The following is a 21,084-nucleotide window of genomic DNA, read 5'->3' as shown; positions in this document are numbered from 1 at the left end:
GTGCCCTGTTGGAACAATAGAACCAAGGCGAATTTGTGCACTTATCTCCGTCTACTCACAAGAACATTTTCTCTCTGCCTGAGACATTCCCAGAAGCATTCCATTCATTGTTTCCATTCAGCATTAACACTGAATGGAAACAATTATGGTTTTCAGAAGAAAAAGTTACTAAAACCATAAATTTCTCCTTGAGGCTACATGAGCCTTCCCGAGGGCGGGAACATGTGATTCTTGAAGGCACTGTTCTAGGACTGTCTGAGCCAATGTACTTTGTTTTTGGGGACTCCGTTTACGGGTAGTTCTCGAAATCACTAATGATTTTTTTTAAATTCATTTAGCGACAGACATTTATCATCCAGGAAGATTCATGAACAATGCCCGCATGTTCCTTCTTGGAATTCAACAATGTTTTGTCTCAAGTACTTTGTGTGCTGTTTATGTGACTGTGGTGAGAGCAGCTGAGGGTTTCCTTTCTTACAGTTCCTCTTCCGTTTCCTGTAGGCACGCGCCTTTGCTCTCTGAGTCACTGAAAATGAAAGCACCTGCTGTCCCTTCAAACAGATGGTGAGATAGTTTGGGTTTATGGCAGTCTAATCCTTTCCCAGGTGTTTGGGATCACTCCTGGTAAAACCAGGCTTGTAATTGTTTGTTGTAGCAACTGCTTCGTCTGTTGTGCCAGATGTACTGTTGAGATGTTGGAAACGTAGCTTTCTTTGAGAGATGTAACAGGTTAGCACTTGGCCAGTATGTCAAAATGCTCAAAATATTGATTTGCGAATTTCAAAAACCAATGGCCTGATTTGGATTTTGACGGACAGGTTACTCTGTCACTAACGTGACATAACCCACCCTATTACAAGTGCATTATGTCCAGGGCCACTGGAATTATTCACCAGCAAGGGACCAAATTATGCCACAGGGTTGAGTAAATTATGCGTCAAGAAAAGGCAAATCACGCAGAACATTTTTTATAGCATTACTTCATTATTTTGTCAATTTTGAACTTGTTAACTCTGTTTGGGCATTAGTTGCATCTCTTTAGTATCATTTTAACACCCAGATATAGCTATAAACTAGAGAAAGTTGACTAGTCAACCTTTGCAAAAGGTCTTCCACTCCACGGCAACATGCGTTGTTGTGTATTTAGTAACTTTTGAACCGTTAGGGGTAGAAGCATGTTTTTTTTAAATCTTCAGATTATGCAGAGGATGATGGATTATGTGGCAAATGAAGCAAATGTATAAATATGCAAAAATTGCAGTGGTCGCACAATCACATCATTCCAGTGTTTATTCAATGTTTCCATAATTCCATAATTATGTCCAAAGGCACTTGTCATAGAGCAGACGAGATATCCATCACATTTGTGACAGTATAACTCTCCCACCGAATGTGTTTGTAACAGTAGCCCAGCCATGTCATGGGCCTTAGTGCAAGGAAGAAAATGGCCAACATGGCTGCTCTTCGATTGATAAAATACAGCAATAATCAGGGTTCAGTGGGCCCATTTGGCCTCTTGACACTGGCATCACTGCACCTGCAGAAACATAGAGAGCTATGCTCCTCGGGAAACATCCTTTACAACACAACTTTTACCACGCAGTGCTTTTACATGGCAACTTTTACAACGCAAACCATTACAACGCATTGCGCTGGGGGGCGCTCTAGGATAGGGAATAGATTTAATTTACTATCCAACACCTTCCCTACTATCCACGGGGACTGGAGTTGGAATAGTAAATTAAACTATTCACTATCCAGCACCCCTCAACACTATGCGTTGTAAAGGCATGCCTTCTAAAACTTGCGATGTAAAAGCATGTGATGTGACGTCATACATCCATGCTCCTCATTTTAATCAATTGACTATCAGAAAAAGTACATTCACTGCACCTTTATACTTTTAGGTTGAAAATGATCCGCAGCCTAACTCACCCTGCAGTCCTGGAGGCAGTGACATCTTCAGAATGTTTTGGTGCCCCAGACTACACAGATTTTGTGGTCTCACTGTTTGAAAAAACGTTGAAATGTATTGCCTATTTTCAACTAATTCAAGCCTGCATCAATATCAAATCATATTATCCTCACCTAGGCACTGATCACAGAGCCTGACCTGTGAGCACGCACTGCATTACCGTCCTGTACATCCCACTCACTGCTTTCAGCCATGTGTAGCGGCCTCTGGTTGCAGGCCCTGTGCTAGCCCCCATGCCCCTCAGCCATTTGTACATACTCTTCGGCAGAGCACAGAGAATTCTGTTTGATGTGCCTGTGGCATGGTATAGCACCAGCTTCGTACCACAGAACGAGCTGTCATACAGGTTTAGACGCCTTGAATCCTTTTAATGGCAACTAACATTTTCAGTCGCTGGAGGTATTTCATATTTCTTGTTTCCTTGAATCCTTTGAGGATCCACGGATCCTCTACTGATCATATTTGTTTTTCAAATGTAAAATCATTTGTGAATTCAACAAACCATGAATTAAGGGTCCAGGTACCACTGATGTTAACCCTTCTAAGCTCACCTGGCATTTTTTGTAGAGTACATTTATGGTGAACAGATTTAGACCAACTCAAACAAAGGCATTCCTCTGAGTAAAGTTATAGTATGATCTTATGTTTGGTGTAATCCTGTTCACTTGGCTTTGCTGCAGCTGAAAGAAATTTTTCATAAGGGAGTTAAAAAGGAAAGCAGACATTTTTACCTCCAATTTTTACACCTGTGAATAGATGAGCAGGAAACTTTGATTTGCAACACTTACCCACTTACACTATGTGATTGGATAGTTTCATGCAGCCTGTCAAATACTGTAAGCAGGAAAGTGCCTTTTCAATGGAAATTGAGGCTTTGACACTTAGTCATAAGAACACAACTAACGTAAACAACACAGTTCAAGTGCAGCTATGATTACAAATTAAAACCAGATAAACCCCGAAATTCATTAGTTATAGAAAAGTGCCGCAAACCACAACTCGCACAATATCCATGAAAACCATATGTCACACACTAAATTCAGTACTCATGCTGGTGACCTTGATGTGACAGGTGCAAAAGCAGATGTCTTAAATGTTCTTAAAGGTCAGATTGCATGCCACATCACCATTAAAATGATCAATAAGTATATCTTGTTATTTAATGGCAGTGAGAACTTAAAGCACTGCATTTGATGTGGGAGTTAAGGTTTGCAAGGTGGTTGTGAGGGTTATGGTTTGTGTAGCTAAATATAATTGGTAAATTGAAATATTTTTGGAACCCGTGAGAGTTTAAAAAATAAAAAATAAATATTATTTGATGTGCTGGGTTCACAATCTCAACGCAGAGCTCACTAACAAACAGCAGGTGAAGGGCCTCAACACTTGCTGACTTGGATCAAAGTACAGGAACTCTGCAACAGGTTTGTTAACTAAGAAACAAATAGACCAATGTTGGACATCCGTAAAAGGCGGCAAACTATGAGTTAGGTCCGTGTACTGAGGAACTCGTGACCCTAGATTGGGTCTGCAATAGCTAGTTCGAGGACTGCACTCAACATTTGGGTGGGCTCTGAGTCTATGAATGGCAGTCACAGTTGAGCATTATTACAAGAAATGAGACATGCATTACTGCTCTTTACATTTTTTGTTTCTGGGTTTACATTGTATTTTAGGATGTGTGTTTTTTGGGAACTCAAACTTTTTAAAATCGCATCACGTCTACAGATTTGAAACCTAGTCCACAGACCAAACCCACCACGTGATAAAGGCAAGACTTTCCCTACTGGTCTGCAGACTTTCTGGAAAAGTTAAGATCATTTTCATGTTTTCGTTGGTTGAAACTTTGTCATCTTTGCCACATCAAAAAGTACCTTTTCCTTAGCAACAGGAGAATGTTTATTATTTCTTGAGAGCAAAGCAGTTGCTACTGGAAGTTCAGTGCTCTTTTCCACTTTAGATTCATGCCTGACTCAGCTGAGAGGTAGCTTCCAGGACCACCATCTGCTTTTGAACCTCACTAAAAGGAAAAAAAAAAAGTTGCCTGCATGTGGAGACTGTGGACACAGAAAAGTACACCAAAGACTACATAGGTTCTTAGATTTTTAAATATGCCCCTGGAGAGAGGAAACTGAATGCCAGAAGGGTTACAGGCAATTTGTGCAATACTGTGCCGAGCAGACGACAAGGAAGGTTTTATGGGATGTAGATGAAGTGAAATGACTTAAAAAAACACGCAAGCAGGAATTTGAAAATGTTCTACTTGATACAGGCAATAGAAGACACAGGAACACCATACAATTGTCCAGCAGAGGTACTGCAGGAAACTGAATAGCAAGACAACCCTTACTTACCTCCCCACATTTAAATTGTACTGCATGCAATTCAAAACTAATGTGCAGTGTGGTGAGCAGAATTCCAGGATTAGGAATGAGAAGATCAAAAAGCACAACAAAAATTATCCCAAATAAATAAAAACTTTGGGTCAGAGTATCAAAAGACTGGTCAAATAAACTGGTTAAAAAATTGTGCACTGGCTTTTTGTGACCAATGTTTAATTCTGTATATTGAATCGCAAAATGTCCTTTTGCCTGAGGTTTGCTTAATGACCTGCCTAATTAATATTAAATAGTCGCTTTTTACGACCCCCTATAATTGGTTACAAACACAGGGATGGTCACCTGCAAGTAACAGCAGATCACAAATCCTGCATTTGAATTCTTAAACAGCAACAAATTTTAGTTAAAGCAACTGGTGTACCTTAAAGGAAATAGTGCAGTTTTCTATTTGAGAAAACATCAATTTGAGCGGGCTGTGGTCCTTTGGGCCAGTGCCTACCTCCCCACCAAAGTTTTGGATACCATTCCCAATCGGGAAAGTGTTGCACAATGGCACCTTCCCCAGTGTGAATGTTACCACCTCCTTTGAGGTGATGATTACTAAGAAATGATTTATGACTGCAATTTCAGTCACAAGCCGTTGCTACATACCCTAATGAATTGTAATTAGGAGGAGACGCCCATCTCATGCCCTTTCCTAATTGTGAATTGGTATGGGTGAATAACCCCCATTTTGTGATTAGGAAATGTTTTCTAACAAACAAAATGGATTTAATACTTTCCTAATGCCATTGGGAGGTCACAAGCTCTGTGTTTTTAAAAATTCACTATGTTTGCGATCACAAAATGGCTTTGCACACCTGGCCCTTTGTTTCAAATTCTTATTATTTGTATCCATTTCTTATTCCCCTTATTTGTATTTTTAGACAATCTGAAATGATGGGAGTTAACTGCGATTTGCCATTAATAATCGTTAATGGGCACACAACCAAAGTACCAAGAAAACATACATTTCTGATTGAATGGTTTGAATACCCAGTCCCAAAAGGAGCGTAACGTGGGCATTATGGAAAGATACAAAAATTCTATAAAACATAAGTCACTATTCAGGCTTTATTAGGTAAAGAAAATATAACATGACTCGGAATGGTCAGAAATTATAATAAAAGCAGATTGCTGATTCAATTGTAATAGATTATACTATTTTTGGATCTTACCCACAGATAGTTTGTAACAGCTTGTCGAAGACCTATTGTAAACAATACCAATACTTACAGTGGGCTTTGGAAGAACCACTGCCTATAGTGGCTGGTGTTCTTTTCTTTCTTACTTCCCTATTACTCAATGGTGCTCCTTACTCTTCTTGTATTTGTCCCTCCCCTAAAGCATATATTCTTTACCATCCTTTTGACTGGATGACTTGTATCCTTCTACTGCTTACATTCAGGGCACTATTTATTCATTTCGATTTGTTTTCTTGTTCTTCTTGTGTGCTGCTTCCCCAATGGAATTCCCTTTCTGTCCTCTCTCAATCCCAGTTCTTGTTTCTTCTTCTGTCCCTTCCCAGACTGCACTCCCTGCTCACATTGTTTGTCTTAATTCTTTCTAAAATTCAGGTCTAGTATGTTTGACAATGTTTTGAAATATGTTCGGCTTTTTTTTCAACAAGGATAAAGCAAGGAATGGCAATTCGGTAAAAGGATGGAATAGGAGAACAAAACCACAAAATCTACACAAAATTCCAAACAAAATTTAGAAAAGCTTTTTACTATACATACATCACTTGCACATTTCATTGTTCCTCATTTCGTTTTAGTGATAAATGCAGAATAAAAAGAATGTGAGGAGGTCAATTTCAACTTTGACTCTAAGGCAACAACTCCAATTACTATCCTCCACTCCTAGTCATTTTGCTGACTGACTTGTAACAACAATTTCAGAGATGGTATTATTATCAACCAGTGTTACCACAGAATCTCCAAAATTGTCACATGGCCTTCATTTGCAGCTAGGTCTATCCTGAAGTTACATATTTCTCTCCCTAATCTTTAGTAGGAGTGGGTGATATATACTGCTTCTCCGGCGGAATTGGCAACATTTTGGCCACTCCGTGTAATGCTTGTAATGTGGAGTTCCAGCTAAATTCCGCTAACCGCTGCGTGGCAGAGTTTTTTCCCCGTACATGGCTTGATAAAGTAAGCTGGCAAGAGCAAGTGAGATTTGACCTCTTCTAGCATGACTTTCGCCGTGAGAAGGTCAGCCAGTGAGTTTCTCCAACAACGGCGGTTGCTACCATTCGCGGGTAGAAAGCTGCAGCTCAAGTAAAAATCTACTTGAGCGGCAGCACAATCAACTCAAGAGGCTGATCTCTATGGATTGCCGCATGGTGCCGTTCTCACTGATTTTCCAGCGTGCAACGAACCCCCAAAGCTAAATCACAGCAAGAGTGCCCATTCGCAAAATTCCATGGAGTCTCATTGAGTTTTTTTGTTACTCAGCGGAATTCTCAGGACTAATTTCTTGCTGTGTATGGCAATAGGCTCTTGCCAGATTTCCAAGCATGTGAATGCATGGCAGTGCATTAGGCCAGTCCTTTGATTTTCATGCATGCCACACTTAATTGCAAAAATGTATTGAGAAAATAAAATCACTGCACGCCTAAAACATTATTTTAGAAAAGCTATATGATATGGTAACATTGTATTTGATTATTTATAATATAGACAAAAATAACAATAATTTGAAAGGAAATCCCTTAATGAAAAAATATACTTAGCTTCAAAAATGTGGATATGGTTGCAGGGCCCTTCTGCTGAAAAAGCTGCATGAGCAAGTTAAGTTCTGTCCGCAAATAAAATGTTTCAAAAAGGAGTCAGAAGGTAATGTTTGTGTTAGAAGTGGTAAACTTATAGGTCATACTCAGCAAATTGTTGTGTAGTAGATGCTTTTCACAAAGGGCCAGTAATTTTTCTGCATCTTTAATGAAGTTATTATGCATGGAGGGCTTTACTTTGTGAACAAAAAGCCGCTTAACCAATAACATGTTATCACAATAGCAAATTAAAACAAACGATGATGCAAAGGTTATTAGGAAATATCACTATCTTTATGGAAGACTGAGACATCAAAAGAGCAAGCAGTGCCTAAATCTAAAAATCATAAACCAGTGTTTACAATGTTGTCATGTCAACAAAGTAAATCCATTAAAGTCAACAGGCTTGTTATAGGCTAACAAAAGGACTTCTTGCCAAAACCAACTAAGAAAAAAAATGTGGTCATGTAACCAGCCACAGGTCAGTACAGCCCACCCAAGCAATAGCAAACCACGAAGAACACATGAAAGTAAATGGCTAAAGGGGCTGCCAATCATTTTGTTGGTTACAAAACTTTGTGAAAAGCAGAATGTGAGTTTATTCTTTGTAATTAAGCAAGTAAGAGACAATCTTCTTATGAATTTTAAAATGAAACAATACAACTTGATCTGCCAGGGACCTATATTATATTTTGTTGTGTTGTTGACTTTTGTATAGTGAACATTGTGGCACAGGTATGATCTCTTAGTGCTGTGATGATGTATCACAGGTGTTGTGGTCTGGTTATATTTTTGGCTAATTCAGCTGTAGGTTTATAGTTTTGCTTTTTAAATACTGAGGCTGGCGGTTCTTGTCCAAGGCATGGATGTCTTCTAGATTCATAGACTAACTGATGGCCTGGTGGATGGAGTGTGGGTATGATAGCTGACTACATGTTGTATATGTGCCTCATAGGATGCATGCAAGAAGTTCTGTCTAGTGAGTTCTGGTGATAGTTTCCTTGTGTTGCTTCTTACTGGCAAGTGCTGTTGAGATATGTGCCAGCTAACCATAAAGCATATTTCTAACCAGGTTAGCACTAAATGTTGAGAAGCCTGCAGGTGGTCTTGCACTTTGTGATTGTTCCTTGAATGTGAAAGAGAATGAGTGAAGTGTGAATTTAAGACAAGCTGCTGTAGGGCTTTTTTCTGTGCTGCATGGCCCAACCTGGTAGGCTGATGAGGCTTTGTCATCATAAAAGATTGTTGTAGCCAGACAGATCAGTCAGACTTTGAAGTTGGTTGAGAAGAAGGAAGACAGGTCCCACTATACTGTCAGGGTCTTATGATGATGCTTCCTTCAGGAAATGTGCAAGGGCTACCAGTTGTTAAAAGAACTACCTAAGGCCACTCTCATACTTGCCAGATGAGTGAGCTACAGCACCTAGATGATGAATGGTCAACTCTGGATACACAAATTTCAGTGGTAGAACAAAGAATTGATAACCTACAAGATACACACTTGCACATAGCACATCTGGAATCAGAAATCACAACATTTAAAAATACACTGAAGACCTTAGAACCGTAACCGAAGGAATAATCTCCAAATATGCTGCCTTCCGGAAGGTACTGAAGACTCCGATACCAATGCTGATTTTCAAACATTTCTTCCAAAGCTCCTAGACTAACCTCTACTACGAATTTCAACATTCAAAGAGCTCAGAGACTGGACCCAAATATTTTGATCAAACCGAGAAGAGTTATTTGGCTCTTTCTGCAATATACAGATCTTTTAAAATGCAGGCTTTATTTTTCCCACACAGCAGAAAGCAGTTCTTGGACATGCAACCTGCTCTAAGAGTCATGAATGCCAGATTTGGCCAGCACCATCCATGTTTCTTCAAGGTGACTTATAAGAACAAAACAATTACGTTTTATGATCCTGCTGCTCTTAAGAAGTTTCTTCAGCAATATGAAGGAGAAGATATGGAGACCTCAAGAATTACTTAACTGTTTATCTCCCCATATGTTTTATCCCATAGAAAATATTGCTGTCAATATTTCATTTCCTACTTATTATGAAAACTTCTCTTATGTGGTCTGTTCCATTTATATTTTCTTTCTTTCTCTTCTACATGTTTTAGGGACTTGGATCTAGTTCTTTCATGGTCCCATTCCATATGATATTCTGATACATTTCCCACCTACCCTGCCTGTCTTTTGGAATGAAGTTGTTGTCAACATCGTTTTATGGTATCACCACCATGTTAATCATATTTGAAGGTATGTTTATCAGTCGTCATTTGTATGATATATAGTGTTTTTCCCATTTTTCGTGATACTTTGCTCCCCGATCAATTTCCTTTCCTTATTCTATCACATCATCCTCCCTTTATCTTCTTTAAATTTCCATCCATCTGCTTCTTCCTTTCTCCAGCTATTATCTGTTTCACTGGTTTAATCCTCATTTATATGTTTATTTCAAATTTGCTTTATTACTTGTCATTGTGGATATATATATTGCTCATGCTTTCATTTTAATTTTTCATCAGTTATTTAATGGAATTTTAAGAGTTTAGGTAACCCTTTTAAACGACAGAGAGTCCTATCCCATTTAGCCAAGCTTTAAACTGATTTTGCAATTCTTCAGGAGTTGCATTTATATGAACTAGAAGCTAATAAGTTGAAAACATGTTTGATTGGTAATGTATTTGCCTCTCCTGCTATGGGTAAAAAGAATTAATCCTCTGTCATAAAAATTACACATCTTGGTCCTAAGCCAAGAACACGAGTCACAAGGCAGATGGATTATAGTTAAGCTGCTTATTAATACCATTCCACTTACTATCTTCAATGTTTAAGGACCAGTTTCTGCTGATAATGTTATGGGGCCACTATTTCTAACACATTATATTAATATATCAACAATTACATTATTTTTGAGAGTGGCTGTAATCAGGTTATGGATCCCATATTAGATAGAAGTTCTCAAGTCAAATTTGTTCCTACCAAGATGCATACACAGTTCAAATCTGCAGTTCATAGTAAATCTCTAGTTGACATTTGGAGACTATGTCACCCAGATCATTGTAAGTTTACCTTTTATTCATCATCACATCACTCACGATATCGCATTGATGAAATCTTTTTTAGCAAACATTTCACTCAACACACCTCTCACTCTGACAAAGGCACTATTTTAATCTCTGATCATGCCCCAGTATGTACAGACATGGATCTTATACCTTTTTTACCACATGCAGGAAGATGGCGTTTCAACAATTCACTGCTATTAGATAAAAAATGTTAACTCTCAATTCGAAGAGCTTGCTCAAGAATTATTCATTATTAATAACATAATCAACTCCTCTTTTCCAACGAGATGGAATTCCTTTAAAGCAGCAGCCTGTGCTTTTATCATTAATTATGTCTTTTATACAACAAAACTTATGGATGCCCATTCATAAAGCCTTCTTGATAACCTTAAGAAACTTGAATATGAATTTTACAATCAATCAAAAGAGGAAGGACTGGGAGCAATTAAAGGTCCAGCACTTATGCTCCCATTTTTGGATTATATACACAAGCTGAGGGTAGTTGTTCCTATAAAGTAAAGGGGGAGGCGTGGTTGGAAGGTATAGTATTAGCGAAATCTTCACTATTGCAAGATAGAACCCTCACATACCCATATGGGTGTAATTCTTCATCGGACTGTGCTCCTCATGGGGCTGACGCTGTTAATGTTAATATGAATATTAAAGTGCAGGAATACCATGGGGTGTCTTGGCGCTGGACCGGAACAGACCCAGCAAGAGGGCTCTTTGGCAGAGATCTTCTCTTTCAGCACATACTGATGAATGATGAGTGAGGGTATGTGGGGGTTGGGTATTGTGTCTAATAGAATGTGTCTTAAAACTACCTAAGGGGTACCGTTAAGTTTTTATCAGTGATCCCCTCGGCAGGGTTAAAAACAAGTGTGTGTAGATTTTGTCATTAGGGTGTTACGAACAGTGACAATCTCACAGTGTGTGATCAAAAGGTTGACATGTTTCCCGCCTGTGTGGTCCAGGAGGGATGCGTGGTGTTTCTTCAGGATCAACTGCGTAAGATATCACTACTGAAGACACCATCCGCCTGATGAACTCCATCCAATCAGGTTCACCATCCGACCCATGTCCTCACCACATCTTCAACAAAGCAGACTCCATCATCGCACCACATCTCCACGATGTCATCAATTGTTCCCTCAACTCTGCTACTTTCCCGGAAAGCTGGAAACACGCCAAACTCATCGCCCATCTGAAGAAACCCACAGCAGACCCCTCTGAACTTAAGAACTACCGCCCCATCTCACTCCTCCCATTCCCAGCCAAAGTCATTGAAAAAGCCGTCAACAGTCAGCTCGCCACCTTCCTCGAATCCAACAAATCCCTCGACCCCTTACAGAACGGCTTCCGAGCCAAACACAGCACCGAAACAGCCCTCATCGCTGCTACAGACGACATCCGAATGCTACTGGACAACGGAGAAACAGTTGCCCTCATCCTACTTGACCTCTCCGCCGCCTTCGACACAGTCTGTCATAGCACCCTCATACAATGACTCAACAACGTTGGAATACAAGGAAAAGCTTTGGACTGGATCATCTTGTTCCTCGCCGGAAGAACCCAGAGAGTCCGCCTCCCCCATTCAAATCAGAGGCCACCGAAGTCATCTGCGGCGTACCACAAGGATCATCACTCAGTCCCACCCTCTTCAACGTTTACACATGAGTCCCCTCGCATCCATCGCGCGACAACACAACCTCAGCATCATCTCCTACGCAGACGACACCCAGCTGATCCTCTCCCTCATCAAAGACCCAAACACCGCCAAAACCAATCTACACGAAGGAATGAAAGAAGTGGCCGAATGGATGAAAAACAGCAGTTTAAAACTAAACTCGGACAAAACAGAAGTCCTCATCTTAGGACCATCCCCCTCTGCCTGGGACAACTCATGGTGGCCACCGGCCCTGGGTACAGCACCCATACCTACAGATCACGCACGCAACCTAGGCTTCATCCTAGACTCCTCCCTCTCGATGACCAGAAAAGTTAACGCCGTCTCATCTTCATGCTTCAACATCCTACGCATGCTCAAAAAAATCTTCAGTTGGATCTCCACCGAAACAAGAAAGACAGTCACCCATGCACTGGTCACTAGCCGACTGGATTATGGAAATACCCTCTACGCCGGAACCACAGCCAAACTACAGAAAAAACTTCAACGCATCCAAAACGCCTCAGCCAGACTCATTCTGGACATCCCCCGTCAAGCTCACATTTCCGGTCACTTGAAAGACCTCCACTGGCTCCCCGTCAACAAGAGAATATCGTTCCGTCTCCTCACCCACGCACACAAAGCACTCTACGACCTAGGACCCCAATGCCTCAACACACGACTGTCCTTCTACACACCCGCCCGACAACTACGATCATCCAATCAAGCCCTCGCCTCAATCCCGCGCATCCATAGATCCACCATGGGAGGAAGATCCTTCTCCTACTTAGCGGCCAAAATGTGGAATTCTCTCCCCACTCACCTCTGCCTTACACAGAACCACCTCTCCTTCAGAAAACAGCTAAAAACCTGTCTTTTCAATAAGTAATGCACCCACCCTCCCTCAAGCGCCTTGAGATCCTCTGGATGAGTACTGCGCTATACAAATACTGGAACTTGAACTTGAACTACCCTACACGAGAGTGGGATATGTGACTAGATTTTTAGAAATCTGATGATTCCTAGGGATACCAAAAGTCCTTTGTACCTACATGTAAAATCCCTAGTTAGATCTTGATTTCCAACCTAATAAGAGGGAGAATAAATATATGGACAAAAGACTCGACATGTATGCGAAATATATGGTAAGTCACCTCCTTGAGACATGTAGGCAGATACTTCTAATCCTGTTTCGTATGCTTTAAATGGTGTCAAAAATGTGTGGGGAGTGCATTCATAGCTCCTTAGTGACTCGTGAAACACACATCAAATCAGGCAAGTGATATCATAGTGTTAGCCTAACGGCTAGGGCGGTCGACCTCGAATCTGGGGAACTGGGTTCGAGTCTCGACAATGACGCTGACATCCTGTGATTCTGGGCAAATCAATATCCCCGTGCCTAACAAAAAAGAAGGTGTCCTCATGTAATGCAACTGGTGCTATGTAAAGCACTCTGATACCAGATCCGGGTCAAGTTTGTGCTATATAAAACTCTGTTAAAAAAAATTGTTATTTAAAGACAGACAAACAAATCAAATCAGGCAACCATATACCCACATAGTATTGGTTCTCAGTTCAGGGTAGGGATTGCTATTACCCTGCTGGTGTACTGGCCGATGCACCTTAGATCAAGGTAAAGATCCGCGTGTTAACTGCGGCTCGAACAGTAAATAGAAATGGATTCAAATTGGTTAAAACAGGGCACTCACACCAGGGCAGCCTGCGACATTCCGTCATGATTGTGGTACTCACATAGTATGACACGGGAGTTCGCTTGTGACCTACCCCTCGCTGCCCATCTGGAGGTAGTATGCTTCGCGAGGAGAAGCTCTTTTCATATATTGGGTCTTGACCAGGTGCAGTGTTCACCTGATTACTTCCTGGGTTGTGGGTCACAGGGTTGGAGCCGAATTAGGATGGCAATATTGACCTGGTCAAAAGTATTGAGAGACGTATGCTATTGAAGGCTGCAGTTGTGTTGAGAGGATTACCTGGCTATGTGAGTAACAGGTGGCCAGGTTTTTGATATATTACTGAGAATCTTGTGTTTTAGCTGTGCAGGTTGTTTTCCTGTCTTCCCCCACTGGGCTCTACTGGGTGGCGTAACAAACAGGCATCCGGAAAGATAGATTACGAGGATGAGGAACAAAACTGGTCAGCCACCTTTGCTTAGTCAAAGATACTGTTGGACTTGGCCCTTTTTGCAGGGTGATCCCTGAACTTTTTGCCTTCTTCTCATATTTTTTCTGACCTGTTGTTGGCTGTTTTATGACTCTGGGCACTTTGCCACTGCTGATCAGTGCTAAAGTGCATATGTTCTCCCTATTGTAAATTGATGTATGGATTAGTGACTTCATGATTGGCTGATTTAGTTTACTTGTCAGACCCTAGTACAGTGCACTGAGTGTGCCCAGGGCTTGTAAACCAAATGCTGCTAGTGGGCTTGCAGCACTGGTTGTGCCACCCACAGAAGAAACCTGTAAAAGTGTCTCTAAGGTCTGTCATTGCAAAGCCTGTGTGCAGTCTGGTACTGCCATGCTGACTGGGCAACTGCACCCACTTGCCAGTCCCTAAACACTCCCTTTTCTTCATATCAGACACCCCTATGGTAGGCCCAAGGACAGGATGCATTGTAAGTATAAGGTAGGACACGCCCTGGTGTCTGTGTCATGTCCTTATAGTAGAGAACAGCCATTTTCGTTTTTCACTATTGCAAAGGTACCTGTTTTCCCTAGGCCAGAATGGGCAGTTAGATTATTACATCTTAGAATCTTAACTGACTCAGAGAACATGGTAGAAATTCAAGTTTAGTATGCCTGAACTCAGAATGATAAAATACATATTTTAGTGAAGTTGAATTTAACATTCTTTGTTTGAAAATACCACTTTTAGAAAGTAGGTATTTTCTTGTCTAACTATCCAGGCCTGCCTCTGCTAGGTTGTGTATTCCTTGTCTGGAGTTTGAGTGATCGGGCTGGGGTAAACCAGGAGACAGAATGAGTCAGCCCAGTGGTGAATAGAGAGATCTGTATTTAGATGGGTGGGAGGAGTTGCACCTGGGACTTGAATAGGACTGTGCCTGCCCCCCACAGTGCTGGCTCCACCCAATGTGATGCGCCTGACGTCTCTGCCCTGCACTGTGAAAGAAGAGAAGGAATCATGTCAACAAAGTGTTCCAGGTCTGTGCTTTCCCTCCACAATGCTGGCTCCACCTCCTGTTGGGCGTCTGATGTTTCTGCCCTTCACTGTGAAAGGAAAGAAGGTGTCATGTAAACAGAGTGCTCCAGAACTGGTTTGGACTAGGCAAAAGCCCCTCTGCCCTCAGAGGACAGAGGATTTTGAGGTATAAATGTTGAGACCCTGATCCCAAGAAATTAGATCACTTTTAGACTATAAGAAGAAACCTTTGCTGGGGAGAGGAACCTGAAGAAACTGAGGAGAGACTATCCCTAAGCTGAAGTGTTGCTTGGGGGATTGGCCTGCAGTGGTTGCCTGACTGCCAAAGAAAGGAGAAAGAACTTTGTGTGCTTTATTTTCAACTTGTGAAGGATCTCCAAGGGCTTGGAACAGAGCTTACCTCCTGCTGAAGTCTCAGGGACAACAGACTTCAAACTCCAGCTCCCCAGAGTTCTTTGGAAGTGCCTGCTGCTGTTTTTGGGCCTTCTGAGGGACTGCATGTCGCAAGGAGCTGAAAGTGCGACCCAAGAGGAAGAAACGTGTTGCCGTTGCATCCGCTGCCATCACAGAGTTATAGCAAAGTCAAGAGATAAGCCTGACCCATTCATGCATGTCATGGGCGGGTTGGTCTTGGATGTAGGCAGACTGATTTCTGATAATGCTCATATTTTTGCCTACATATGCAGCAGTGTCTCAACCCCAGACTACTCTTTACCTGCTATTGATTTGGATGCTGAGAAAGCTTTCAATAAGATTTGGCGGAAACTCATGTTTGCAGTATTGAAGTGAATTAATATTCCCACCCGAAGTATGTAGTTTAATTTCTTTACTAAATACTGATCTTAAAACTGCCATTCATGTTAATGGCATTATATCTGATTTATTACCTATGTTTCAAGGAGTGTGTCAGGGTTGTCCTTTATCCCCTCTCTTATTTATTATTGCACTGGAGCCCTTTGACCACATTCGGACAAGACCCCCAACACTTCAGGACTTAAAATTGGATAGAATCACATTAAAATGTCTGTTTACCCAGATGATATCCTTTAGTACTGTTCCGACCCTTTTAAATCTCCCATCATTCATAGAGCATGTTTCAGTTTTTCCCAATTATCAGGTTATCGGTTAAACACTGATAAATCATCAATACTACCTTTAAATATCTACTGTACCAAATAAGCTCTTTGACTCTGTCATTTTCAAGTGGCAAACTACTAAACTAAAGTATTTAGGACTATGGTTTACAAAGATTATTAAAGATACAATTAAATTAATCTTTGGCCATATCACTAAATCCTTAAATGATATAATTATAAGATGGAAACCACTATTTATTTCGGGTGGGGTAAAATGGATTCTATTAAGCTTATGTTGACATCTATTACATCATACACCATTTCAATGTTAGAAATTCATATCCCAGGTTCATATTTTAAAATATTAGACTCCCCACTCTCCAATTTCCTATGGAGGGGTAAATTATCCCGAATAGCTATGTCAATCCTAAAGAAGAATACGTCTGAAGGTGGTCGCGACTTCCCAGATTTTAAACAGTATCATCAATCTTCCTTCTTAAAGCAATCAACCCGGTGGCCTGATTCCACCTCCTCTTCTCATGTTCCTTTATGACTTTCTGTAGGAAAATTTCTAGTAGCACCTCTTGACTTCCTAGAAGTGTTGTCATTCGCAACTCGTATTTCCCAATTGCGTTCTCCAGTTATTGCGTACTCACATTGCATTTTACCATCTCTTCTTACCTTCACTCATATATCTGTCCCTAACTTTCGACAAAAATCTATTTGGGATAATGGCACCATCCAAATTAACAATCGTTCCATATATTGGAATACCTGGCAAGACAAAGATATCTTTTGGATATCTCAACTCCTTAATAATGGTCAGATTTTATCCGGACCTTCAAAATTCATTTTTCCTACCTTCCTCATCTCTGAAGCAATTCAAACTCCTCCATACATCTTTAACTGCTTTAATGTTAAACATACCCCTAAAGGTTAAACATAAGGGAGAGGAGTTGGCCTAAAGGCTAGAGTGGTTGACCTCGAATCTGGGGAACTGGGTTCGAGTCTCAGCAATGACGCTGAACATCCTGTGATTCTAGGCAAATCACTTAATCTCCCCGTGCCTAACAAAAATGAATGTGTCCTCATGTAATGCAACTGGTGCTATGTAAAGCACTCTGATACCCGATTTGGGTCAAGTTTGCGTTATATAAAACTCTGTAAAATAAATAAATTAATTAAAATTAATACTACTACCTCCCCTGGCTCTACTAAGTTACTTCCACTATTATCCACTAAGCCTCTACCATATACAAAACGTTAAAATCTTCTAATGATAGATCTAAATCTAAAATTAAATTGGCATGGGAAGCAGATTTATTGGAATGTTGGCACATCAGTTTGTGGAAGAAAATTTGAATGAGGATGCACAAATCGACCAAAGCTGCCAAAACTTTACAGTCCCTTTTTTCAGTTATCACCAATTACTATTTACTCCTATCAGTGTGAACCATTTTTCTACTGACTCAAATCCATCTTGTTGGTCCTGTAATTCTTCACATGCTGATTTAAACTATATGCTTTTTGAAAGTCTGCCTATGTATAGGTTCTGGACAAGTATGGTGCTAGGTTAACACAAGTATTAAAGTCAACATCCCTTTTTCATTTGCAAATATTTTCCTAGGCAGTATCGCCCCGGATTGGTTGGAGTTTGTCCAGGGCCATAGATTAGTAGATTTGCTATTGGCTCTTGCATTTCATATAATAACATGTACAGGATGTCCCTTTTCAATCCTGGTGGTATGCTACATGCTGTAATCATAGGCTCAATACTAATTATGGTTTTCCCATTTAGTGGCTATAAAAAGAGACTGACTATGGTTTCTGTTGGAAATGGCCCTTTTTGCAGGGTTATCCCTAAACTTTTTGCTTCTTCCGCCTTTATTTTTCCTGACCTGTGGTTGTTGGCTATAGGACTCTGGGTACTTTACCACTGCTAATCAGTGCTAAAGTGCATATGCAGAGCCTTTCGTCGCTGGGTGAGATCGTCGCACCGCTAGCTTGCAGACCGCATCACGTCGCTGCGAACATCGTTGCAAAGCCAACACATCGAGGGGGACGCGAGAGGAGAAGATCAACGCTGCGCGTCATCGCCGCACCGGAGATCGTCGCCGTCCCGAAGATATTCACATTGTGTCTGTGCGACACGCTACCTACCGAACCTGCGCACCGGAATCCATACAAGGTATTGCATTCCTCCCCATACTGACCGAATTTGTCGCAACACGCGTTAGCAGGGCTGTCGCATCGCCTCCCCAGGATCTCAGAAGTGACGCATCGCTTGCTTTTCAAAACTGCAGCTTCCACTTGGAACTTTTGCCTCATCTACAGGTACTTTGGGTTAAACGTGACGCAACTGTGGATTACTTTGATGCAAACCCTCAAACTCTTTTAAAGACTTATACTTTAACTGTGTATGTTGGATTGTTGTTGTTTTGCTCTTGTGTAGTTTAGATAAAGATACTTTATTTTTCTAAACTGGTGTAGAGTCCGTTTGTGGTGTTTTCACTGTGTTACTGTGAGTGTTGGTACACATACTTTACGCATTGCCTTTGATAAGCCTGTCTGCTCGTGCCAAGCTACCAAGGGGGTGAGCAGGGGTTATCTAAAGAGTGTATTCCCTTACCCTGACTAGAAGCAAGGGTCCCTATTTGGACATTGGTGCCTACCTCTGCCAACTAGAGACCCCCAGGTCTAACAGTTTCAATTACCACATTTCTATCCAAATCTAGTTAACTTGCCAGTAGGAAAATCTGGACTCCAAATGAGGCCCAGAAGCCTCCTGAAATTGACATACACAATACCTTTCTGTCTTTATTTATATATTTTGTTCTTTAATTTTATATATATATATGAAATGTCTATGGTTTAATATTTTTCTTTGTACAAGTTCACCAGATAACATGATACGCACTGACTTCCCCCTCTCTTCCGTCCGCCATATCACCCTTTACTGTTATATTTCATTCATAACTTGTACAGCTGCCTTAAATCTCTCATTATATTCTCATATTATCATATTTTAAACTGTTGTTTCTACTGCATCATTGTTTCCGTTAACTTTTTGCATTCGGATTTTATGTGTTTTAAGAAAACCTAAACTTTTTAAAAAAGACCAGTGGCAGATGGAATGCTTTTTCAGTGCTCTTCAGGCAATTACAGTTTATCTCTGTCTGTTATGGGCATGTGAATGAAGGGCAGTAAGTAACACTCATTTAAGTTGAAATGCTATCCTTAATAATGGGAAGTGAACATCTGCATGTCAAAGCCACAATCTCCACAACCTGCAGTTGGTTGGTCACCCAGTGACTGCCATCAGACAAATAGAAATCAAAACACTAATTGATAATCCATTTTCTTTTTAAACATTACCGGGCTGAATTCAAATATGGAAAAGAAATACTGTACACATCCCATTCTTTGTAATGCTTCTGTGTTTAGATAGGACAGGAAAGCCTTGTTATTCTATAGGATATGCCCCCAGTTTAGAGAGAATTGTGCATTAGTTATGTAAAAGCATAAAACGTGGAAGAAATGTTGTTAATATGGAAATAGATGCATTTATCGATGAAAATGAAATATCGTCCTTATTGACAGAATTGCCTGTTATGAACTCCACCTCGACTCGTAAATATATAGTCAAGCAGGCCATTAAACCTAAATACGGGATTGCTGATTGATAGGTCAAAGGTGGGAGTATGATTAGCTAACAAGCAAACCCTCGGGCAGGAAAGTCATGATCAATCCCACAGATAGTTGCAGCGAGATTACAATGGTCAAGGAAGATTTCCCCAAAAAAGCACACATGGCCAGAGGGGGTACGCGTGCTCCTAAAAACATATAAAAGGTCATATGCCACATGAATTACGAACACTTCGCCAATCAGGACCGAACACAGGCAGTGATCATGTGCTACCCATGCAGTACATCTGGACACGTTAACCCCTGGCGACATTGTATCCACGCGAGGTCAAGACCCACCTGTGGTAACCATTTAGACTATTCATTTATGATTCCAAAGGCAGCAACCAACATTGCTCACCACATATCGTATGTTGGAAACCTTTATAACCCACCATGTTTTGTATAAAAGAAAGGCACATGCTGATTGTAAATTGAGACAGTCTTTAGACCTTGTGCCTGTAACAGTTCTCCCAGCTGTAATGTTTAATTAAACAAACTGTTCCTGGCTTGCCCAACACCTCTTGTCTTCTGTTTTTAAGGGATTTTAAACTTAAGCAACATTTTGTTTGCAAACAAATTGTAATTTTCAGCACTATGGTCACAGGTCGAAAGCATTATCATCCGCCCTATTTGAAAAGGGATTGTGAAATGTGTTTTTAATTCATAACTCTCTAAAATTCATTTTGTTTAAATTGTTTAGAAGTGAATTCTTTACAAATATGGCAAGAATACTATTACTGTAGAATCAATATTTATTTATAAGATTCCTAAGACAATGAAAAACATGGTATTTTACACAATAAGACCACTGTCTTACTTTTTTACAAAGTGAAATGTAAGAAAAAAGGTTGTAATTAAAACGTAAGTTTAAATGTCAAAGGCATTTCTTAGAAACAGATCAAAATAAATTACAAATTGTAATAATTTCACAAAATAAAAACTAAGGAAAAATTTTTTTTATGTCCCTTCTTTTACTTCCTCTATCTGGTCTACATTTCTGTGCATAGTACTGAAATGGGTTAGGTTTATAAACTTTGCACTAATTCAAAAGGTTTTTTTCAATACAAATTAAAGAAAAGTATATTCATGAAATAAAAAACCATAATGCCACAATCAGCAGGTAAACAAAGAATACTTATGGGTAAATTAACCTTTGTACATTTGTACAGCGAAGTACATTTTCTTTACCCTTGCACTAGATCAAGTCTCATAACTTGGCACCTGCAAGTATTTGAATGATCCATTGTGATTGCCAGGACAAAGGCTGTCTATCTCGCA

The sequence above is a fragment of the Lissotriton vulgaris genome, unplaced genomic scaffold, assembly GCF_964263255.1.
Source record: "Lissotriton vulgaris unplaced genomic scaffold, aLisVul1.2 SCAFFOLD_306, whole genome shotgun sequence".
Lineage (NCBI taxonomy): Eukaryota > Metazoa > Chordata > Amphibia > Caudata > Salamandridae > Lissotriton > Lissotriton vulgaris.
This window is presented reverse-complemented; position numbering follows the sequence as displayed.